Source organism: Bos javanicus, chromosome 8, assembly GCF_032452875.1.
Source record: "Bos javanicus breed banteng chromosome 8, ARS-OSU_banteng_1.0, whole genome shotgun sequence".
Lineage (NCBI taxonomy): Eukaryota > Metazoa > Chordata > Mammalia > Artiodactyla > Bovidae > Bos > Bos javanicus.
In genome coordinates this window covers 45,425,453-45,443,099 of record NC_083875.1, presented here as the reverse complement: position 1 = coordinate 45,443,099, position 17,647 = coordinate 45,425,453, and the positions used below count along the sequence as shown (strand labels likewise).

The following is a 17,647-nucleotide window of genomic DNA, read 5'->3' as shown; positions in this document are numbered from 1 at the left end:
TTAGGAAACATGAACAAATAATCTTAAACTAGCAAGTCTCAAGCTCCAAGTAGCGAATAATGCAAAAAATGCTAAAATTCCACATATGCTCCAGGCACAATCAGTGAAAATCATGAAAGCACAAACTTCCATGATGTGAGGGTCTCAAAGGTATTTGCATTAACTCATTATTTTCTTTACATTATTTAGTGATCATTTCTTATCCCCTTTGGAGGTATCTTAAATAGTACAAAGAACTACCCATAATCCTTTCATAGAAGAGCCTACAGTCTTTTCCCCCAAATATTAAGTAACAAGCAATGATTAAAATTTTAACTGCACATGTTCCTTCAAGATTTGTAATTATGGACTAAAATGCCAAGCTTATGGTGAGAGGAAGTTATTGCCAATGGAGGGAAGGATATGTTGGGTCTACATGTGGGTGGATACTATAGTTTTTGTAACCCCAGAAATTTTGTCGTATTAAAAATACTGGGTATATAGCCTTTAAAAGGAATGAAGCATGTATACATGCTAAAACATGGATGAAGCTTAAAAACAAGCTAAGTGAAAGAAGCCAGACCCAAAAGGACACATACTATATGATTCCATTTGTTTGAAACATCCAGAATAGTTAAATCCATAGAAACAGAGAGCAGATTACTGGCTGTCTAGGGTACAGGGCACAGAGGGCAGTGGCACCCCACTCCAGTGCTCTTGCCTGGAGGATCCCATGGACGGGGGAGCCTGGTAGGCTGCAGTCCATGGGGTCGCTGAGAGTCAGACACGGCTGAGCAACTTCACTTTCACTTTTCACTTTCATGCACTGGAGAAGGAAATGGCAACCCACTCCAGTGTTCTTGCCTGGAGAATCCTGGGACGGTGGAGCCTGGTGGGCTGCCATCTATGGGGTCGCACAGAGTCAGACACGACTGAAGCGACTTAGCAGCAGCAGCTGGGTACAGGGAGTGGAGAATGGGGAGTGACTGCTTAGTGATATGAGGTTTTATTATAAAGTGATGAAAATGTTTTACAATTAAATAGAGTGGTTGCCTCTGTTTTTTTCTTTAATGTGGTTAATTTTCTGTTATGTGAATTTCACTTCAGTATGAACACAGAATAATTAGAGACCTCTATGCTAAGCAAACTCTGGAGTAGACAACTCATTTCTTTATGATATAGTGTTAAACCATATTCTGGTTCAATTCCTAGCCAAAAAAAAACTATGATCTATTTTTTTTTTATGACCCTGGACAGAAGCTGTCTTCTACTACTCTACCTTTTAGACTTTGATAAGACGTCTTCCAGAACTAGAGGTCGTAAAAATTTTTAATTCACTTTTTTTTTTCCTACTAGTGTAAAAATAATTATGCCAAAATTCATAGTAAAGTAATACCTAGAATAAAAACTTTACCTCCCACTCTCCTAAAACAAGTTGCCTACTTGGATTTTCCTAAAAGACAAATGAGATAATAAAATGAAAATGCTCTAACTCGGAAGCATCTTTCACATGCAAGGCATTATTGTTAGTGAACATAATGATACTCATAAAAAAGACAGCATCAAGTAAAATACTGCCATGTTGCAGTGTGTGTTTTAAAAAAACATGACATGGCAGTAATAACTAACCAAAGAAACTGGTGGTCTATTACTGTTCAGTCAACAGACAGTAATTAAGCAGCAAATGTCAAGAGCTGCAGTTCTGATGTGATAATAACCAGCTAGGACAGACTAGAAGAATGTGCTCGTAGGAGATAAGCCTTCCTCCTCCTGAAGTGAGCACCTCAAGGTTGTTGCCTCAGGGAGTCTGGATTGCCCCAGGGGCCCTGTGCGGTGGAAAACTTGTCAAAGGAAGAATGTAAAGCTGACCGTGGCCGGGGTCAGGGCAGTCTATTGAGCAGCCAGGGAAAGGATGAAAGCTAAGGCGATCGCCAAGCCTAGTTCAAGCCCACTACCGTCCTTCAGAATCCAGTTGCTACTGTTCCCTGGGGAGGCAGGCCCAGGAGGCTCCAACAGTGTGGGCTGAGGTTGGGCAGGGGACAGGCCATCTTCAAGCATCCCATATTCACAGCACTGAATCTTAGATTCTCTTGCTCTGCACCCTGCAGGATAGACTCTGCCCAGGGAACTAGCATTTCCATTTCAAATGGCGGCTGGACTCCTGACACCTCTGTGTGACGGAGAAGTGGTGAGCCAGGCCATAGCACTGATGACAGGGACAAGCCCAGGAGAGAGCTGACAGGGCTGATCTCTGGCCATGCTGGCCAGTAACCCCTTCAGTGACCTCCCAGCAACACCTCCTCCTTCGTGTGGCTATCTGTTAAACGGGGAGGTAGCCCCACTCAGCCCTGCCTGCCTCAAAGTTCCTGTTAGAAAAGTGGGAGTGAAGGGGACAACAGTGAAAAGCAGACCAAAAGTAAAGCCATCAGCACTTCATAAACTCCACCGTGCATACCATGCCACCAAGTCCCTGGATGTTAAGAGTTCACACAAAAGAAAAGAGGCTTTGGCAAATGATTTAGTTGGCTTGATTATTTGTGCCTTCACTCATTTATTCAACAAATATTTAGTGAACACCAACTGAAGTTCCAATACTTCGGCCACCTGATGCAAGGAACTGACATATTGGAAAAGACCCTGATGCTAGGAAAGACTGAAGGCAGGAGGAGAAGGGGACAACAGAGGATGAGATGGCCAAATGGCATCACCAACTCAATGGACATGAGTTTGAGCAAGCTCCGAGAGTTGGTGATGGACAGAGAAGCGTGGCATACTGCAGTCATGGGGTTGCAAGAGTCAGACATGACTGAGCGACTAAACTGAACTGAACTAAATAAATAGAGTTGTGGGGGGCTTCCCTGGTGGCTCAACCAGTAAAGAATCTGCCTGAAATGTGGGAGACCTGGGTTTGATCTCTGGGTCAGGAAGATCCCCTGGAGAAGGAATGGCAACCCACTCCAGTATTCTTGCCTGGAGAATTCCATGGAGAGAGGATCCTGGTGGGCTACAGTCCAAAAGGTCACAGAGTCAGACACAACTTAGCACACACAGACATATATATAGAGAGAAGCCTGGTGGGAGAAGGCAACTTCTTTGAATACCCACTTTAGTATAATGACCTGCAGAATTCCACGGACTACATAGTCCATGGGGTGGCAGAGTGTCGGACATGACTGAGCAACTTTCACTTCACTCCCATCAAATTGGAAGCTCCATGAAGGACAACAGTCCTTACCTGTTTTATTTAAGTAAGTGAAAGTGTTAGTTGCTTGATCCACATAAATAAATGGCTTAGAAAATCCCTTTGTTTATGCCAAATAACTACAAAAAAAAAAAAAAAAGAGTGCAGTAGGGGGAGAGGGAAAGGGAGAAAAAAGAGAGAGAGAGAAAGGTGGGGAGGGGGGGTTGGTGAGGGGTAGGTGAGAAAGAGAGAGAACCCGGTTGAATTGACCTTCTCTGCACTGAGAATCGGTTATGAACACTTTGATTAACTAGAATGTAAAGACACAAGCTGAGAAGAACACTGAAACCCTGAACTACGCATCTGAAGAATTTGTTGTACGCTATAATCTACTTGTCCAACTACTGTTATTTCTCTTCAATAAAATTTTTGAGGAAAAAGAGAGAGAGGAAGAGACTACGGCAAAATGAGGAGTATGGTAAGCAGTGCCTTCCAAAAGAGTGTTAACAGGATGTCAAGACGGACATGGCAACCACTAAGACTAGATACTAGACTCCAAAATGAAGTGCCAGCCCTGGATGCAATCCTTCAAAGGACAGTGGCCCCAAACCATTGTCACCAATCTTGAGCTCCTCACCCACAGCGAGGGCGCAAATGGGTCAGGCTGTTGGCGGCTAAACTAAGGAGGGAACAGTTAAAGCAAGCAGGCTGCAGTTCTTCTCTGGAAGAGGCAGGAGTCCGGGCCCTCCCCTTGCTAGTCTAGTGAGGGGCCTCACAGGACTAGCAGGAGAGCAGAAGACTCCTGCGACATGGGAGACACAGTGACCTTGTTGGTGACATCTGCCTAAGCAAAAGGACAAGAAGTAGGCTGGCGGGATGCTGATGGACAAGCCAGAGGAAATAACAGTTGCACTGGGATGAGCCTGCAGTTCTCAAGTTTGCGGGATCCAAGATGTGTGAGTCTTTCCCAAGGACCAGATGTGGACCACACCCTGAGAACACGTCTGGCACCATCTTCTCAGCTTCTGCCCAACAAGGGCCATCTCCTGCACAGCAGAGGAACCCAGAAGATAGAGTCCACATGGACCAGGGAGACTATGAAAGGACAGGTGGTCACATCAAGGAAACTGGAGGGGAGAGGTTCACATAGAGGGGACATTTCTGAAGAATATCTTTATTCCTGAGGATATTTCTGAAGAACCCACAAAGCATCCTCCCAGACAAAGAATAGATTCTAAACACTCACAACACAAAAGACAGCTCTCCTGTGATGCTGCCTGCCAGTCAAAGTTTTCCTGCACCCCTTCCTGTCCTGCCCACTCTTCTCCCAAAGCCAGAAGCAAGAGCTACTGAGTAAGCAAGGGGAATGTATCTAACCCCAGCCCTTTCTCCCTCCAACAGGCCCTTGCTGGAAGTAGGAGAGTGGGTATAAGTAGAAATAAAGTTGGAAGTTGGGAGCTTTGACTGTGACATGTTACTAGACATTTTCAGTATTTGGCACATTACACTGAAACTTTTTATTATGTAAGAATAATCGGAATAGTCATAGGATATGTTTTCATCCAGAAACAGGGGAAATGGTTTCCGCTGAATACATTTTAATGGGAGAGTAGGAGACTAGATAAAGTTGGTTTTTGATAGTAGCCCATGAAATCTACTGTTGCAGGCACATTACACATGAAACCACTCTGTGGCAGCACAGCGCATGGCAAATATACTTTCCACAAAAGAAGTCCACTGCGTCCCAACTTGAACATGAAGATCCCTATGGGTTCTGGGTTCCCCTTTGAACACCCTCGGAGAAGGCAGTGGCACCCCACTCCAGTACTCTTGCCTGGAAAATCCCATGGACGGAGGAGCCTGGTAGGCTGCAGTCCATGGGGTCCCTAAGAGTCGAACACGACTGAGCGACTTCATTTTCACTTTTCACTTTCGTGCATTGGAGAAGGAAATGGCAGCCCACTCTAGTGTTCTTGCCTGGAGAGTCCCAGGGATGGCGGACCCTGGTGGGCTGCCATCTATGGGGTCGCACAGAGTCAGACACGACTGAAGTGACTTGGCAGTTGAACACCCTATGTCCTTGGCAGGCCCATAAAGAGTCTGCAGCAGCCACAGCAACCGAGGCTACGGATCTGCTGACCATCTCCTTACACCCTTCTCCTCTTCCAAACACACACATGGGTCAGGAAGGGATGTCTGATACCAGGAGCCACCACCATGCTCAGCGCTAATCCACATAAAATAGGCTGTGACTGAGTTCCCAACTTGGAGCCTCACAAGTCTTCTCCTGAGACACCACTCTAATAGGATTCCTTCCACTGAGACTGAGCTATGAAGCCAGAGCCTCAACTCACACCCAGCAGTAAACCAAGGATATCAGTCCCAAGATGGCAGCCTATCTAACTCCCTCCCATTCATTCTCTCTGTGTCTTGGGTCACCAGAAGGATATCACAGAATGCAGAGTAGTAAAACATGAAACAGCTCATCTTCAATAAACTGGCACTTTGGTCAAGCAAATGTGCAAAGTCAACAGTTTCAGCATCATTATCTGTGTGTGTTAGCAAATCGACAGACAAAGGCCAAATCTTTATGTTATAGGAAATACTGTTACCAAATACATGCTATACAAGGTATCTATATGCCCTACATTGATAAGAGTTCATTTAAAATCAAGATAATTTTAAAAGATGTTTCTGGGTCTGCGTCCACTAAGTTTCAAGCTCCATGAAGGCAAAGACTATGTCTCATTTGCTTTTGGGTCCCTTGGGGCCTAGCATAGACTCTGGTACATAGGGAGTTCAGTAAAGTCCTAAGGCTGAGAAGTGAATGAACAAACAAATGAATATCCTGGCTTCGATTTCAAGATAGATGTATGTTAACAGTGTAATTGAATAAATATGTTTTTAAAAAGGGATAGACCAGCTATCCATCATTTTTGACTACTCCATTCTCTCCACCAATTTTACTGTGTGTATTTGAAGCTTATAATTGGATGGTTTAGCATTACTCTGTATAAAAGACTTCCTGGGACTTCTCTGGTGGTCCAGTGGCTAAGACTCTGTGCTCCCAATGCAAGGGACCCAGTGTTCAATCGCTGCTCAGGGTACTAGATTCCACAGGCTACAACTAAGAGTTCACATGCTGCAACCAAAGATTCGCATGCTACAACTAAGACTTGGTGCAGTCAAATAAACAAGTATTTTTAAAAAATGTTCTAAGGCTACTCTTTCAACAGGCCCCTGAGACCAGATCAACTGGCCATTCACCCTCACTAGGCAACAGCAAAGATCCGTCATGGTATACGACTCCATCTAAGGAAATCCATGTTTTGAGTCTCTCAAAGGGAATAATACTGCTTTAAAATAGATACATTGGAAAGAACTGACTTTTATCTTTCTTGTGGAAGGATCTTGGGGGCGAAGCTGAAAGAGGAACGGTTCACTAGCAGATGGTGGGGAGGCATCAGGCACCAAAAAACAAAGGTCACAAGCTTTGGAGTTGGACAGGTCTGCAGCCAGTCACATGTTGGCTCTGCTGGGCCTCAGCTTCTCCGTCTGTACAGTGGAAATCGTAAGTCCCACCTCAAAGAACCACTGTGTGGAGAACAAAGGAACGCATATGGAGACTCTGATTATAGTATCTGGCATACAATGCAGGCTCAAACAAAAGTTCTACTACCATTATCTACACATAAACTGAACTACATACACCTACTTGAATATTTAGAGATGATTTTATTATGAGTGTCCACAACTCTTAAAGGATCTGAGATCCAAGACTCAGCTGTTTGAACTTGGAATGCATTCTCCATAGGAACAATGCTATAAATCACAGAATTTCAGAATTAGAAGCGGCCTCAAAGCTCGTCTAGTGATGTAATAAAACTTTCCACCAAATGCAGTATCTCCTAACATAGTCTCCCTGGGGTTTAAGTTTCAGGTAAATCCATCAAAACTTACATGATGTGTAATATAGCTGAAATACTACATGTAAGCACAAAAAAAATAGCAGAATATGATTTTCAAGTGTTGAGCAGTACTTTATCTTCACATGTTCTTCTAACCGTAGCTAAGATTATCTTCCTACTTGGAAATTCATCCATGTAGAAAGCAGGGAGACAATTTCTTACTTCTTACAACCCACTCTGCCCCTCCCCACACCCAACAACCACCATGATAAACTTACAGTTAACATGAGACAGGAACTTATCTGCAGCATGAACAAAATGCAGCAGACCCACAGAGGAGACAGAGACAATTGAGGGAGGAGAAGCGGGGTCAAAGGGAAGGAGATGTGGGCGTGGGGCAGGGCACAGGAAAGACGACCTTGGTCACCAAGTTCACCTCCTTTACCACTTTGCCCAGCAACAGCCCTAGTTCACCTGGTTGTGCACAAATGAACACTATTTGTGGAGCTCATTTGAGACCCTGATGGGTCACCGTGCATATGCAGTGTTTCAGGGGTAATCTGTCAACCTCAGTCTGACCCCTGGCTATGCCCACTCTGACTTCTTCACTTGCAGTGGGCAGCAAAAAAGCACAGAGCGCTCTGGGGTATTCCACGCTGTTTGTCTTTGGATTGGCAGAGAATGGCTGTTTATACTTACAGGATGTTCACAAGCTAAGTGTATTTAGCTTGGCAAGTGTCAATAATGTTGCCTCCAATATGGAAAATTCAGCCGAAACTGCAGAAATGACCAAGGGAATCTGGTTTTGCATAAAAGCTCTAAGCACTATTCAGACAACATGGGACAACAATTATGATACAATGCTAAATGAAACAAAAGTTGTTTTATGAAAATGTATATACGGCGTGGTTTCAATTTTGAAGTACATGTACATGCTATATTTTATACATCCTTACATATCTATGAAGGAAAAAGACTCCAAAACATGAATAATTATTTTGTCTGTGTTATGGAAATATAGAGTGTGTTTATGTATGCACACATGTATATGTATGAGTTCATTTATTTACAATTTTCTATAAAGTCTAGTTAAATGAGTAACTATCAAAAGAGGTAAAATGGAATTTAGAAACTCTAATCAGAGATTTTAAAGCTAAAAGGATCCTTATAAATTACCCAATCCAACACTTCCTCCAACTCTTTTTAATTATATAGGAAGAACACCTCTGGTCCCACAGGTGACTTATGCGCCTAAAGTCCTCCAACTAGTAGAGAACTAGCCAAACTGTGGCTTGAACTCAGATCCTATGACATTTATGGTCTGTGCCACTCCCATGAGATCATGGTGTGTCCTGGAGTCAGGGACTAATGAATTTCAGAAGGAAATACTCCATAATGAAGGAGCAAGTCTGTCTGTGCACACCTACACTTCTCACTAAATAAATATTTGCCAAGAGTCATATCCTAATTTTATGACCTGCAAACAATTCAATTGCTACAGGAACTCTGGTGACTTCATTGGGGCTACTGCACCAGAGTCCTGGTTTCAACATTTTTACTCCTGTGTTGCACAAAAGTTCACCTTCAGAGACTTTCAAGATGAAAACACATCAAAAGGCACCTCTGTGCTTAGGTTACCCATCTAGGTGTCCTAGGTGATGATGGAGAAGAAATGTCTTATATGTGGTCTTCCACTGTTGCTTAACACCACATACAACTGCCACTTAACTTCCATTCCACTATATCACACTGTATGAGAACTACTTAACATTTATCCACCTCCCAAACATGTAGAGAAAACAGATCGAAAAGCTTCTTTAGTAGCTCTCACTTTAAGTACTTCCTATTTACAAACATGAAGCCTTGTTAGGTGCAAAGTGCCATCTAAATCTGACAAAAAGCACAGTTTCAACCTGTTTCATTTCTACAGGGAGAAAAATCAGACATCTGATACAAACACAGGTAGAGAGCAGCCCTGGGCCTCATAGAAGAGGTTTCCTATTTTGTCCTGCTTATCTTGAGCTGATTGCACTGGGGAAGCTTTTGGGGCAAGGAGTGGGGAGGTGGCCTCCAAGGACATGGTAGCAGAGTTCTGGCCACAGCTGGCAAGTCAAAGAACTGTTTTTTCAGATAAGCAGAGAGACTCTAACCCTGGTCACAGGTACAGTGGCTAGCTCGTTTCCTGTCCAGTGTGCTAACCAGAAACATAATAGGGAACCCAAGATATACTTATGGTGGGCAAAGAGCATGCGGGAATCTGAACAATATACCTGTTGCCTGAGTTAAGTAGTAATTAATTTAGACTTAGAACCTGAAGTTAGCTGTGCACATCATATGAAAGAAAGCAAAGCCTAGAGCATGCACAGGCATAGCAGAGCAGGAAGCACCTACAATGGGCTACAAAAATGTGAAAATGCTTACACTATAAGACTTTACAGTAGAAGAATCCAAGGAGAAATTCAGGTAAGAGCTGGCTGAAAAGTACTGCAACCTGAGATATTTCAGGTTGCAAAATATTCCTCCCACCAAAATTATTTCAGTATTGAGGAGAGCCCTAGAAAGAGACAAAAATTCATATGTTTAACTATAGGTGCTAAATTCTTAAATACTTGTAAGTTTTAAAGACAGAATGTAATGGGCTAAAGTGATCTCTTTATTTTGTCAAAAAAAAAAAAAAAAACCCACATCTAAAATGGAACAAGGATACTACCAAAGTACCGCTTAGTCAGACTCCCAATTCTGAGAATTTGAATGAAACTATCTCCAAAACAGAAACAGATTCGTGGATATAGACTTGTGGTTGCCGGTGGCGGGGCGGTGGGGGGGGGGGGGGCGCTCAAGGAGGGGTGGAGGAGGAGTCTGGGGTTAGTAGATGCAAGATATTACATATAGAATGGGTAAACAACAAGGTCCTACTGCGTAACACAGGGAACTATACTCACTATTCTATGATAAACCATAATGGAAAAGAATATAAAAATGTATATATATACACATAAATGTATGGCTGAATCACTTTGCTGTATATCAAAAACTGAACATTGTAATTCAACTAAACTTCAATTAAAAAAATGTCAACCCTGAGAATCTAAGTCAAGAAGACAAATGGAGCAAAAGGTTAGGCTGTATGAAGATGCATAATACATTGTATTCTCTAAGAGCAGATTTAAAAACACTAGATCCTATTTTGGAGAAGGCAATGGCACCCCACTCCAGTACTCTTGCCTGGAAAATCCCATGGATGGAGGAGCCTGGAAGGCTGCAGTCCATGGGGTCACTGAGGGTCGGACATGACTGAGCGACTTCACTTTCCCTTTTCACTTTCATGCACTGGAGAAGGAAAGGGTAACCCACTCCAGTGTTCTTGCCTGGAGAATCCCAGGGACAGGTGAGCCTGTCTATGGGGCTCACACAGAGTCAGACACGACTGAAGCGACTTAGAAGTAGCAGCAGCAGATCCTATTTGATAACTAATGATAGGGAAAATCAGACAAGAGTAAATTAAGACACACAAAATAGTCTCAACCACTTTAAAAATGATAACATGAAGATACGAATGAGAAACAATATGAAGTTTAAAATTTGAAATTAAACATTCATTATGGCCACAACTAAATTAAAATACTACAGTGGTGTCAGGCAGAGAACAAGGAGGAAGGTCAAGGAACAGGACAAGATGGTTCAGGGTAGACTGGATGGGGGACAGAGTTGCTGTAGGCAAGTACCCCTTGGGTAAAGCCATGGAAGACTTTTTGGAGTGGTGAAGCAGAGGCTCCAATCTCATCCAGAAATCCCAAGGGATGGGCTTGAGCCCTAAACAAACAAACAAACAAACAAAAAAATTGGTCTTCCTAAGATTAAAGGGGGCCCAAGTACAGTGCTTCATTAATCTTGGATGTAAGGGTTAAGAAAAGGATGGGCTGATATCTTTGTGGATGTGTCTGGTGGTAAATGTAATGTCGTATGCTGTAACGAACAGTATTACATAGGACCCTGATGTTAGGTCCATGAATCAAGGTAAATTGGAAGTGGTCAAAAAGGAGATGGCAGGAGTGAACATTGACAACTTACGAATCAGTGAACTAAAATGGACAGGAAAGGGCGAATTTAATGCAAATGACCAATTACATCTACCTTCGGGCAAGAATCCCATAGAAGAAATGGAATAGCTCTCATAGTCAACAAGACTCAGAAATGCAGAACTCTGGTGCAATCTCAAAAATGACAGAATGACTTCAGTTCATTTCAAAGGCAAACCATCCAACATCACAGTAATCCAAGTCTATGCCCCAACCACTGATGCCAAAGAAGCTGAAGTTGATCAATTCTATGAAGACCTACAAGACCTTCTAGAACTAAAACCAAAAAAAAAAAAAAATCCTTTTCATCATAGGGGACTGGAATGCAAAAAGAAGTCAAGAGATCCCAGAATAACAGGCAAGTTTGGCGTTGGAGTACAAAATGAAGCAGAGCACAGGCTAACAGAGTTTTGTCAAGAGAACACACTGGTCATAGCAAACATCCTTTTCCAACAACCCAAGAGATGACTCTACAATACTGAAGTCAGACTGATTATGTTCTTTGCAGCCAAGGATGGGAAGTTCCATACAGCCAGTAAAAATAAGACCTGGAGCTGACTGTGGCTCAGATCATGAGCTCCTTATTGCAAAATTCAGTCTTAAACTGAAGAAAGTGGGGAAAACCACTAGGCAATTCACTGTGATCTAAATAAATCCCTTAGGATTATACAGTGGAGGTAATGAATAAATTCAAGTGATAAAATATGATAGAGTTCCTGAAGAACTATAGATGGAAGTTCATAACATTGTATAGGAGGCAGAGACTAAAACCATCCCAAAGAAAAAAGAAATGCCATGACGGCAAAGTGGTCGTCTGAGGAGGCTTTACAAATAGTTGAGGAAAGAAGAGAAGCAAAAGGCAATGGAGAAAGGGAAAGACATACCCAACTGAATGCAGAACTCCAGAGAACTGCAAGGAAAGACAAAAAGGCCTCCTTAAATGAACAATGCTAAGAAATAGAGGAAAACAACAGAATGGGTAAGACTAGCTATCTCTTCAAGAAAATTAGAGATACTAAGGGAACATCTCATGCAAGGATGGGCAGGATAAAGAACAGATAATGGTAAGGACCTAACAGAAGCAGAAGACATTAAGAGGAGGTGGCAAGTATATATAGAAGAGCTCTACATAAAAGGTCTTAATGCCCCAGATAACCATGATAGTGTGATCACTCACTTAGAGCCAGACATCCTAGAGTGTGAAGTCAAGTGGGCCTTAGAAAGCATTACTATGAACAAAGCTAGTGGAGGTGATGGAATTCCAGTTGAGATATTTAATATCCCCAAAGGTGATGCTGTTACAGTGCTGCACTCAGTATGTCAGCAAATTTGGAAAAGTCAGCAGTGACCACAGAACTGGGAAAGGTTTTCATTCCAATTCCAAAGAAGGCCAATGTCAGAGAATGTTCAAACTACCATACAATTGCTATCATTTCCCGTGCGACAGTTAGAACCAGACAAGAAACAACTGACTGGTTCAAAGTTGGAAAGGAGTATGGCAAGGCTACATACTGTCACACTGCTTATTTAACTTTTACACAGAGTACATCATGTGAAGTGCCAGGCTGGATGATTCACAAATTGGAATCAAGATTGCCAGGAGAAATAACAACCACCTCGGATATGGAGATGATACCACTCTAACAGCAGAAAGTGAAGAGGAACTAAAGACCCTCTTGCTGAGGATGAAAGAGGAGGGTGAAAAAGCTAGCTTGAAACTCAACATTCAAAAAACAAAGATTATGGCATGTGGTCTCATCACTTCTTGGCAAACAGAAGGGGGAAAAGTGGAAGCAGTGACAGATTTTACTTTTCTTAGGCTCCAAAATCACTGCAGATGATGACTACACCATGAAATTAAAGGAAAGCTATGACAAACCTAGACAGTTTATTAAAAAGCAGAGATATCACTTTGTGGACAAAGATCCATAGAGTCAAAGCCACGGTTTTTCTTGTAGGCATGTAAGGATGTGAGATTTGGACCATAAAGAAGGCTGAGTGCCAAAGAATTTATGCTTTGAACCGTGGTGCTAGAGAAGATTTCTTGAAGAGTCCCTTGGACAGCAAGGAGATCAAAATAGTCAATCCTAAAGGAAATCAACCCTGAATATTCATTGGAAGGGCTGTTGCTAAAGCTCCAATACTTTGGCCACCTGATGTGAAGAGCCAACTCAGTGGAAAGACCCTGATGCTGAAGGAAAAGAAGAAGGGGGCAACAGAGGATGAGATGGTTAGGCAGCATCATTGACTCAATGGACGTGAATCTGAGCAAACTCCGGGAGAGAGTGGAGGACAGGGAAGCCTGGCGTGCTACAATACATGAGGTCCCAGAGTTGGACACAACTTAGTGACTCAACATCAACAGAACCTTGAAGGGAGGGGATCTGAAAGAACTTACAGATTAAAAGAAAATCAAGCCTCTTTCAGAGATGGCCTTAAAGGGTCTATTTAATCCAAAAAAAAAAAAAAAAATCTGGAAGTTTCCATGTAGTCTAGAAATTTAGCCAAATTTACCAAGGAACACGAGGATGAACTTGTAGTAGTATGACAGAACCTAAGAGTGGGAATAGGGCAAAGCAATTAGCTTCACTCCACCCTTTGCCATCCCCAACTTTCAGATAAGAAAGATGATGCCAACTGTTAACCCAAGATGACAGCTAGTAAACAGCAATACCAGAGTTAGCATCCAGATCTTTTCCTCTTATTCCATCAATTTTTATATTATACCTTGCTCAAATATCAACCATGGACCCACCATTCTCCCATCATACATGAATTAAACCCCAAATAATCATTTTCACCAGACAAGTACAACTGCTTTCATTTTCAACTGGAGGAAGTCTAAGAAAGCCAAAAAAAAAAAAAAAAAAAAAAGGAGGAGAATGAACTGCAATTTTGATTTTAAAAACCTCAGTTTTTAAAAATTCTCATCATTTCTATTAAATCTATATAATTGGTTTTGGGGTATTTTCATCATTGGTGAACATGTATTTCACAGTGTGAACCTTTATTCTATGAAGCTAATTAATCACACAAAATGTGACTTTTTAGGATTTCTATCCAAGTACTAAGGTGCTTTCTTAAGTTGGGGTCAAAGAAAAATGTAAAGTTCTGACACTAAAAACTTCTTTCCAGGCTGACACTCAGTCATTAATTATGCTATAGCTTATGAAAAGAATCAGTTGTGAATGTAATTATTCCATCATCCCCCAACTTTTCTCTACTAGGTACATAAGGAGACCTGTGGGAGATTTTTGTCAAAAGCTTGACGTCTTCGGCATTTTCTTCCTCTACCAATCTAAAACTCTCACTTTAAAAAAATGTGATGAATTGGTCACTACACATTAGTATCATTATACTGGTTCCCAGGGATCAATGCAGTGCCTTCTACAGGCTCATGATCATTTGTAAAATGATAATACATAATTTTTGCAAGAGAGCATTTCTACATTAACAGTTTTAGGAATTGGGCTTTTTCAAAAGCTACACAGAACATCTACATGTCTCTGGTCTTCTGGAAGCTTGCCCACTCTCCAAGATTTTCTCAATAATCACTGGCAGTGACTCAGAGATGATATCTGCTAACTCTTTCAACACCCTGAGATACAATCTAGTGTACCCTAGAGATGTGAACACATTCAAATTACCTAGATGATCTTTCACTGTCTTCTAAATCCCTCTTAATTAATTATTTTTCATTTTGCAGATCATTCTCTTTAATGGAAAGTAGTTCTGCATATGCCATCTACTGATACTGGCCTTACTCACTTAAGCAAGAGTCTGTCGCCATCTCCATGCTTCTAGCTCCACATACAACTAAAAAGAAAAACAAGCCAAAATACTTCTTTCAGAATAAAAATGACATAACACACATATCACACACTTTCACACACACACACACATGCACCAAAAATGTTCAACTTAGCCAGTAAAGAAATTAAATGAGCACAACAATTAAATGTAGTTTAGTAACAAACCACAGAAACATACCTTTTAAGTAACCAAATTAATGCTGAGGGGTTGTAAGTAAATGAACATACTTATATTTACTGATAATGTAACTATGTATTTGGAGAGCAAATACAAAATGCTCATGACCTTTCCTCCAGGAACCCTACACCTGCACATTTAAGTTAAAGAACATATTACAAAAAGAAAAGAAGGTCCGAGTATACAAATACATCTTTAGGAATCTCATAGGAGCCCAAACTGGATTCAGTCTAAGTGTCCAACAGGACAATGGCTAGATGAACCACAAAATACCAACTGTGGTCATCCCAGCCTGACAACAAAGACATTCACCTCCTAATCCCAGAACCTCGGAATATACAACCTTACATGGTAAAAGGAACTTTCCAGATGTGAATAAATTGTGAATTTTTAGATGGGGAGATTATTCTGAAGTATACAGGTGAATCCAGTGTAATCACGTGTCCATATAAGAGGGAGGCAGGAGGGTTAAAATCAGCGAAGATGTGATGACAGTAGCAGAGGTGAGAGACAGAGAGATTGATGGGGGATGGAGGGTGGAGAGAGAGACAAAGATGCTATGGCTTTAAAGACAGAGCAAGGGGGAATTCTCTGGTGGTCTAGTGGTTAAGATTCCATTGCAGGGGGCATTAGGGGAGCTGAGATCCTGCACACTGCACGGCACAGCCAAAGGGGAAAAACAAAAACAAACAAACAAAAAAAAAACAAAAGAAAGGGGCCCTTAGAGGCTGAAAAAGGCAAGAGATTCTCCCCTATAGCCTTTAGAAGGAACACAGCCCTGCAGCATCTCAATTTCAGGAATTCTGATCTCCAGAACTTTAATACTGTGTCCTTCCAAGTCACTAAATTTGAGGCAATTTTTTTACGGCAATAATAAAGAACTAACACACCAACTATTAAGCAGCCACTAGATAAATGGGCTTCCCTGGTGGCTCAGACGGTAAAGAATCCACCTGCAATGTGAGAGACCTGGCTTTGACCCCTGGGTTGGGAAGATCTCCTGCAAGGAGGCATGGCAACTCACTTCAGTATTCTTGCCTGGAGAATCCCCACAGATAGAGGAGTCTGGCTGGCCGAAGTCCATAGGGTCACAAGGAATTGGGACATGACTGAGCAACTAAGCATAGATATTATGAATCTGAGGACTGTATAGCAACAAATGAAAAATATTAACATATGCAAATTGAAAAATTGTATGTACATAATTATTTAAAATTATTGTGTAATCTACTATGTAAAATATACCTACAAATAGATCAAGATTCATAGATTAAAACCTGCTAATAGATTAAAAGACCTCTAAGCTGGTCTCCTTGCTTCTGCTCTTGGGCCCCTAACACCCAGAGCAGTCTGAGTGGTCCTCTTTAAATATGAAATCCACTGCTCAAAATCCTCTGACGGTTCCAATCTTCTCAAAGAAAAAGCCCAAGTCCTGAGAAGGACCTACAAAACCCAGGTCCCCAGCAGTGCATGCTCTGGGGAGCGGCACTCACACATATTTTATATGACTGGCATCCTGGAAGTGTGCAAGACACCCCCTTCTCCAGCATGGGTTTGCCCACATTCACCCCATCTCCCTCACCTTCACGCTTCCTCTGTCTTGGTGACACCACTCCAGCCTCACCAGCCAGCTCGCTATTTCTAGCACATATGAAGCACACTCCTTTGTACTTTTCGCATTCACTGTTCCTAATGCCCTAAGCACTTAATGTCTAGGTACAGGTTTCCTGGAACAAAGGGCATGAACATCTTATATATTTGCTCTCCAAACACAGAGCTACATCATCAGTAAATACCTGAGCATGTCTCTTTCCCTACAACCTCAGTAGAATTGCTTTTTATTTCTTAAAAGGTGCGTCTCCTAGGTTTGTTATGACATTTTGCTGTGTTTACTTCTTCACTGGCTAAGCTGTACTTTTCCCCTGTGTGTGTGTGTGCCTGTGCATCTAGTATGTAGCATCTGTAGTGTGTCATTTGAATCTTGATGATTATCTTGCTTCCGTCCACTCTCACGCTAAACCTTAGGAAAAGGCTCTCCTTGGCCACCTTATACTGACTAACAATCTCATTACTTAGCCCCAGAATCCCTCAGTCCCCTATTCCTGCTTCACTTTTCTCGAGCATCTATTACCATCTGTCATATTAAACAATACCTAATTTTACCTAGCTTTCTGACTTAGAATGTAAACACCACAAGAGCACAGACTTTCCCAGCTTTGTTTATTGATCCATCCACAGAATCTAAACAAGCTCATGTGTTCTACATTCAATACATATTTGTTGAGGGAATGACTTAAGAGTAGAGATGACTTCAAAGAAATGAAAAGAATTCCTATTTTAATAGAACTGTTTTAAAGGGGAACCCACACTAAATAACTTCATTTAGTGCACTCATAGCATTGTTTTAACAAACTAGCTGCTAGGTCAATTGTGATGATGTTATTTTTAGAAACAGTTCAATCACAAGTTTTCTGTGCATACCTCTTTAAAATCCAAATTAATCAGAAAGT

General features: G+C 41.8%; 1 protein-coding gene across 3 annotated transcripts in view; it reads right to left on the bottom strand.

Moving 5' to 3' along the window:
- The window catches only part of PIP5K1B (phosphatidylinositol-4-phosphate 5-kinase type 1 beta), a 348,088-nt gene that overhangs the window by 296,033 nt on the left and 34,408 nt on the right, over nt 1–17,647 (bottom strand). The window contains exon 2 of one of the 3 annotated variants that reach the window (XM_061425486.1): nt 14,916–14,963. The exons of the other annotated variants lie outside the window; for them this stretch is intronic. The gene's annotated coding sequence lies outside the window, so the exon portion shown is untranslated. The remainder of the gene's footprint in view (nt 1–14,915; nt 14,964–17,647) is intronic. 3 annotated transcript variants of the gene reach the window in all.